This window comes from Primulina tabacum, chromosome 11, assembly GCF_025594145.1.
Source record: "Primulina tabacum isolate GXHZ01 chromosome 11, ASM2559414v2, whole genome shotgun sequence".
Lineage (NCBI taxonomy): Eukaryota > Viridiplantae > Streptophyta > Magnoliopsida > Lamiales > Gesneriaceae > Primulina > Primulina tabacum.
Window position 1 is genome coordinate 34,010,739 of NC_134560.1, and position 7,189 is coordinate 34,017,927.

Below are 7,189 nucleotides of genomic sequence, written 5' to 3' on the forward strand. Positions count from 1 at the left end.
ATCTGCGGCGTAATTTCCAGCTCCTGCAACAATATATGAATTTTCAATACTTATTATTTACAGCTGGAAAATGTGATCAGCAGTTGAATAAGCCAAATCCCATATGAAGGAGCTAGAATCAAAACGTGTCCATTACAGGAAATTAAAGACTACCACGTCATACCCTTTTTCTAGCGTGTCATACTCATAGAGCCTCTAGAATTTCCATTTCAAATACTTGGATTGGATAAGATCATACGAAGTATTTATCAATATATTAATCAAATTTATAATTTCGTGTTGGGTTAGAAATAAAAAATAATCACATTATTTAATTGTTTTATGCAAGCCAAGTGATTCACGGCTTTGCTTATTATATTATACTAGGTATGGGCACCTCAATTCTTGAGGTGTTCTACCCATGTTTATAATATAACATATGAATATTTATATTTTTTCCAGCATAACCATTTCAAGCCGAATCATAGTAATTAAAAACCAAAAAAGACAGCACTAAGACTTATGGCCTAGCGAGACTCGGTGCTTGCATTCTGATACAAGCTAAGGCGCAGCCCTTCCATGAAGGGCTCACCTCGACCATGAAGGCTGAAGCATGGCCCTTAAATATATGGTGTGCTAAATCAAATCGAAAATGAACTGCAAGATCAACGTAACATAGTTCATATTCTGTTGCAGAGGAAGCATTGATTTATTTTTGTAGTAGTTCACATACATATCACATTCTCTTCAAATTTCCAGATTCATGTGTATCTTCAATTTGGCTAATTCACTTCAACGTACCGCACCAAGCTTTGACATTTCGCACCAAAACCCTGTCGTCCGTGCATATTAGAATGCATTGTGCTTTAAATAAGACATCAACCACTTTTATGCATTTCACCTGAAGTTCACATCATTGCCTAATTATTAATTGGTCCTGCAAACTTCCTTTCTTCACGCAGTTGCTTTTCAGTTCCTCCTGTAACTGCAAGACCAGAAATAAATTCTCTTCACCAAAATCTACTAATCATGTGTGTGTCAGATAACTGTCTTGGTCGGCAAGGAAAAAACTATAAGACGCGAAAGGAACACGATCAAGACATGCTAAGGTAATTTACCTGATGGAGGACTTCCTTTTGATAGCAGTATCCCGGTGATTTTATTTTTAAAAAAGAGCAGTCCTTCGTTGATAACTACGTTTGGAAGCCAAAATAATCTTGTAGTAACAATGACAAATTATTCAAATAATCACCTTGGCAGTGCCATATATGTAATCACAATACACAAACACGGATGCAAAATTACTCTGGCTTTGCCCGCCGACATAATGATGGTAATCGTGGTAATCCGCACCAATATAAAAAGGGACATATTTCGTCGGAGTCCAAGGGAAGTCGTACATGAATGATTGTCAAAAAATATTATTCACAATGGAGTTGCTATCACTTCTCGTTGACAATTTGTGTGAGGCCCGGGGCCGAAGAGGGCGGGGGGTGATCGCCGGTGCCATGAGATTGCACGGACAATGAGCGGCTCTTGGCAGGCTTCTAGGTGGAGGGAACATGAATGAACCGATCCCACACCGGAATGAGAGGGATTCCGAGACTGTTCAATGCAATGGACTGTACAGTTGAAGAGGGCTTAAAAGATTTGATTGGTACTACTCATATCACGAAGCTGCATCTTCTTTTCGGTAGCTTATCACATAAGAACTCCAAAGTTAAGCGTGCTTGACTTGGGGCAATTTTGGAATGGGTGACTTCCTGGGAAGTTTCCCAGGGTGCGTGTGAGTGAGGACATAAGCACGCTGGAAAGACTCGTCTTGATACAGTGAAGAAAGTCGTCGAATCTGGGACGTTACAATTTGACTTGATTAAAATGTGTTTAGGGACAAAGAAGGTAGAAGAAATATGTTGCATATCCGTGAGCAAATACAACAATTATCAAAATTAATATCATCTCGGATACATTGATATATGTTCTTTTCTTCCTTGAAACACAAGCTTTGCTCCTCGTACATGTATTTTATTAACAAATGTAAAATTTGCTACAATCAGAGCCATTACGACTAATTAATTATCACATTATATAAACTAAACTATGTTCAAACTACAGTATTTAACCGCCAAATATTTTTGGATTCTGCACACAATATTTGAGAGTAATGGTTTGACAGCCCAAATATGAGAAGTTTAAGTTTTCATGATCTAAAACCAAAATCAGATGGCAGAAAATTTTAAGCACAAACAACCGCTGCAAACTAAGTCATCCATGTTATACGTGATATCAAAATTAATATAATCTTGGATACATGGATAGATGTTCTTTTCTTCATTGAAACACAAGCTTTGCTCCTCGCACATGTATTTTATTAACAAATGTAAAATTTGCTACAATTAGAGCCATTATGACTAATTAATTATCACAATATATAAACTAAACTATGTTCGAACTACAATATTTAACCGTCTAACTTTTTTGGATTTTGCACACAATATTTGAGAGTAACGGTGTGACAGCTTAAATATGAGAAGTTTAAGTTTTCAGGATCTAAAACCAAAATCAGATGGCAGAAAACTTTTAAGCACAGACAACCGCTGCAAACTAAGTCATCCATGTTATACGTGATATAAAAAAATGATGTAAGAAAAGAGTATCTAACATGAACCTGGAGAGGTACCGCGATACATAAGAAACACAATTTAAGACCAAGTTTAATGGACTCTTGTCATCAAAATGCATTTCTTGCCGTTTTTTTATCTTCAGATTTATGTTGATGGCGATATTAGTTCATGCATGTGGAAGATATGTTGAAAATTGTAGCTAGATCTATACATTTTTCAACATCTAGCTATATCTCTATACATTTTAGTTAGTGGATGATTGTAAATTCCTTTTTTGACTATATTTTAGCCAATCTAACTCTTTGATTCTCATATTAATCTTCATTTACTATGTATAAATACTTGTCGAAGTAAGCTCTAGCTCATTTACAATATTAAGCAAAATCCGAGTAGTCTTTTAACTTCTTCCAACAAACAGTCTACGATAAGCACATTCCAAAGTACCAACATCAGATTATGAAGTAAAGCTGAACTAATTTCACTTTTTTGCTAGGCTCACACCAGTTTCACCTTTTTATTATTTCAAGCAAATGTCCTCTATACATTACATATACAGTTCCATTTCCACCTCCTCCAACATAATTAATTGATTTATGGCTTTCCTTGGTGCACTTTCAAAGCTAAGATCATGACACTATTGCCCAAATAAAAAATAATGATTGCATGAGTTTGGAAGCGGCATGCCTTTTTTCCGAATTCTTACTCTTAAACCATTAAAAATACACTCTGCTTGCATTAATTTATTTGTCATTATCTGCCTAGGAGTACTTAATGTCAATCACTGATCTAAGATTTCCACACGTAATAATAACCATTTGTTGAAAATTAGGGAATAACATCACTGAGCATTCTAAGTTCAACCTGCACATAATCTTTTCACGTGATCTGGTAGAAAATCGGCAATCAGTGGATCCATCAGAAACCACAGTGCATCGAAAAACTCGAACAACATATTGGCACAAGACGATGCACAAAAATACAGATGACTTGATGTCTTAATGAATAAAAAGTAGAATAAAACTGGAATACAGGGGAATTACGAAGCAAGTTGGAGTAGCAACAAACCAAACAACCCAGTGATATAGCTGCGGGTTTGCCAAAACATGTGTCTTGGTTTTGAGGCAAGGCAGATGTGTGTCGGTGTTCTTTTACAAAAATGGTGGAGCAGCTAAGCTTAAAACTTATCAAATGATTATGTTGGCAAATCAACTACTCAATTAAGAAAAAGGGTAAGAGCAGAGCACCAGACAAGAAAAGGAATACCAAACATTTAGTGCAGAGAGAGAGAGGGAAAACCCTTTTTAATCCTTTTCCTCGTGCACAAAGTTAATCCACTATTATTGAACTCAGCCGCCTATTCCACAAGCCACAAGCCCGTTCATTTTCCAGTGCATAATGCGAATACAGAAAAGTAAACAAATCTCGAAGAATGCGTAAATAGCACTGTTTAGCCATCATTTGACCAATTTATTAAAATAAAGTAGATAAAAACAATACTTAATCAAGCAAAACCCCAAAGGTTTCACGCTGAAGCATGAGCATCAAGCATGCAAAGTGCCTTACCCACATCAGCTTTACAGGGCACATCATAAACATGGTAAATGAAAAACAAACCTATCACATGTTGGAACTACTTAATAATTAAGAACAAAATTTTCAGTGTATAATTTATCGATGTCAATGCGATATCGTTTCTTATAAAGAAAAAGAAAAAGAAATGCGGTCAAATACCATGAGCTTACACTTCTTTCTTAAATTCTAAACAGTGGAGCGTTTTACCAGACAGATTTGAGCAGCACACCTCAAGGAAAAATCTTGCTGAACACGGAAAAATTTCTAGTGTCAACTAACACTCCTAAGTCCTAGGCCTTGTTTAGTTCAACTTGAGCTACCATCACGCTTTAGCCTTAAACCCACCACCCATCTTTTATATGTACAGAGATACAAATCGAGTTCATGAGTAGGAGCATACGCAAATATGTATATTAATCAAACATGTAAATCACTCAAAAAACGAAAACAAGAGAAAATAACTAACTCAGCAAAAACAAATAACCTCAAAAAGTCGGAAACTTCAAACAATATCAAAAAAAGAACCACCCAAAAATGTAAAAAAAATTAGAAAAAAGCAGAACAAAAACAAGTGGGGAAAAGCTATGCTGTGGTGGAAGAGAGATGCCATTACGCGTGTATGTTTTTAACCTGCAACCGTACAAAAACAGGCCCATTTCAAAATATTCACGCTTTCATATATGTAGATATATATAAGTCGACTGATATTTATGTAAATTTAAATATATAATAAAGTGGTTGTAACTAAGTTTTATCAACTTGAATCCTGATCCTTGTTTTCAATTGGATGATTCAATGCGAACAAAAATTGAGAATAATTGAATGCAAAATCAACAAAAAAAAATAACAATTCAACGCACGAGATTTATGTGGTTCGATCAAGGAAACGATCTACATCCACGGGAAGTGTTTTCACTATATTGAATCAGTGTACAATGAACAACTTACGATACAATGTAGTCTCTAACTCTTTTTCTCTTCTATGGATTACAAAGAAAAAGATTTCGAATTTTCAATGAAAAAGATTTGTTGCTTCTTGTTCACTTCTCACGGATGATCTCAGAACTCTTTCATGCCTCTTGAATTCCTCCACTTGACTCCTCCTACTTATATATGGCCATGCATGAGGGATTCCGCTTCATGACCATAAGCTGGAATCAAGGGTCAGTCCTGATCTTGTTCAAGTACTCATTCTTATCCAACCAACCACATGTTAGTTGCTTAACTGATTCACCAACTATCCATTTTGGATAGCTACCTTGAATTGCTGACATTCCGCAATTCTCCACCTTGTCTGCAACCAAGTTATCCACGAAGACACCTCCTCCTGCCTCTTGACTTAAGGCAACCTACAGCTTGTTATTTTAATCAGTTCTTTGAATTTATCGAACTTGTTTGTTCTTATTACTTTGGTACACATATCAGCAGGGTTTCACTGGTGTTTATCTTTGGACTTGAACATCTCCAGCTTCAATCACTTCACGAACAAAATGTAGCCTTACATCTATATGCTTTGTCCTTTCGTGGAAGACTTGATGTTTTGATAGATGTATGGCACATTGGTTGTCGCAGTACACAGTTACTGACTTTTTTTGTAGCCCAGCTCTTCCATATTTTATCTATTTAGCTTCCTTGAATGCTTCAGTTACTGCCACGTACTCAGCTTATATGGTTGAGAGTGCTACTGTCACGCCCCGAGACCGGGGTTAGTCGACATCGGCGTTGCTCAATAATCACATAATCGTCAAACAACAAGCGTCGTAGTACAATATATACCAAAACCAGTTTATTTCTCATAATCAACAAAAAATCGTCTTTACAACTTAAATACCAAAATAAACTGATTAAAAATTTTTAATAGTGCGGAAGCGATAAACTTAAACTAAGCTTTAAAACTTCTGGAATAACTCGGGATCTTCTACCATCCCCAAAATTGCTCTTGCTCATCTTCATACATTTGCTCTTCGTTCTTTTCTGGGTGGAGAGGAAGTAAGGGGTGAGTATTTTGGGAAATACTCAGCAAGTGGGCGCCGTTCGAGACATGAAACAACATATACATATACTTGAATTCAAATTTTACATAACATATCGTAACTTGAATAATAACGAATGCGCATACTTCATAATCATAACATGTCATCACATATCATACTCGTACATCATACTTGTTTAGCATACTCATATAGCACTGAAATTCATCTCATTTCCATGATTTCCTGATATCAGTCTCCTATATGTTAATCCTCTAAGGAGTGAGGCCATGTCCAATATGTTAATCCTCAATGGAGTGAGGCCGTACAACGGATACCATCCCACCGTATAAGGGTCATAGTTCAGAAATCCTTTCCCATATCCAATCGAATCCTAACAGTGCTTTGAACATAATAACTTGACAACTCTTGAAGAAAATATATCATGAACAAGGAACTATGCTCGAACAAACTTTCAAAATTGAAGGGAGATTCGTACACAAATTATAATTTTTTTAAACGCAACCACACTTCAAAGAACAAGTGTGGCAAACAAAAACTCACTTACGAAAGAAAATATACATAACAAAAGCGCACTTACGAAGGACAAGTGTGCAAATTATTGTATAACAAAAACCTACTTACCTTGAATAATTCGAAAAAAAAAAGAGATCTGGTGATGATAGGATTTCAAAACTGAGCCTGGATCTGGACTGCTGCAAAGCTTCGATACTCGGCACACTAAGAGAGCAAAGTCTCTAAAATTCCTAGGGAGAACTAGAGAGGAAATTTCAAAAATATGGAGGTGTGAATTTCTAATGGCATGGCTCTACTATTTATAGGGTTGGATGCTATCATGATCGTGTATTATCCTTATGTTTGAAATTTGAATCAAACTTAAAATCTAGGATAATTATCATATCAAATCTTAGATTTTTATCTGGTATCAATATCATATCAAATCAAATCATAGATCTTTATCTGGTATCAGTATCATATCAAATTTTAGATTTTGGTTTATTTATCCCAAAAATTAGCTTATCC

At 35.8% G+C, this 7,189-nt stretch overlaps 2 long non-coding RNA genes across 3 annotated transcripts; one reads left to right on the plus strand and one right to left on the minus strand.

The window, feature by feature from the left end:
* Positions 1–606: 606 nt before the first annotated feature.
* Positions 607–3,894, minus strand: LOC142519130 (uncharacterized). Of its 2 annotated transcripts, XR_012813711.1 has the most exons (3): positions 1,098–3,894; positions 881–964; positions 607–812 (listed from the first exon to the last, which is right to left on the minus strand). It is a non-coding gene; the product is annotated as an uncharacterized LOC142519130 (long non-coding RNA). The 2 variants fall into 2 exon arrangements; XR_012813710.1 differs by having other exon boundaries at positions 607–964.
* Positions 1,251–4,321, plus strand: LOC142519131 (uncharacterized). Its single transcript, XR_012813712.1, has 2 exons — positions 1,251–1,372; positions 3,893–4,321. It is a non-coding gene; the product is annotated as an uncharacterized LOC142519131 (long non-coding RNA).
* The last annotated feature ends 2,868 nt before the right edge of the window (positions 4,322–7,189 follow it).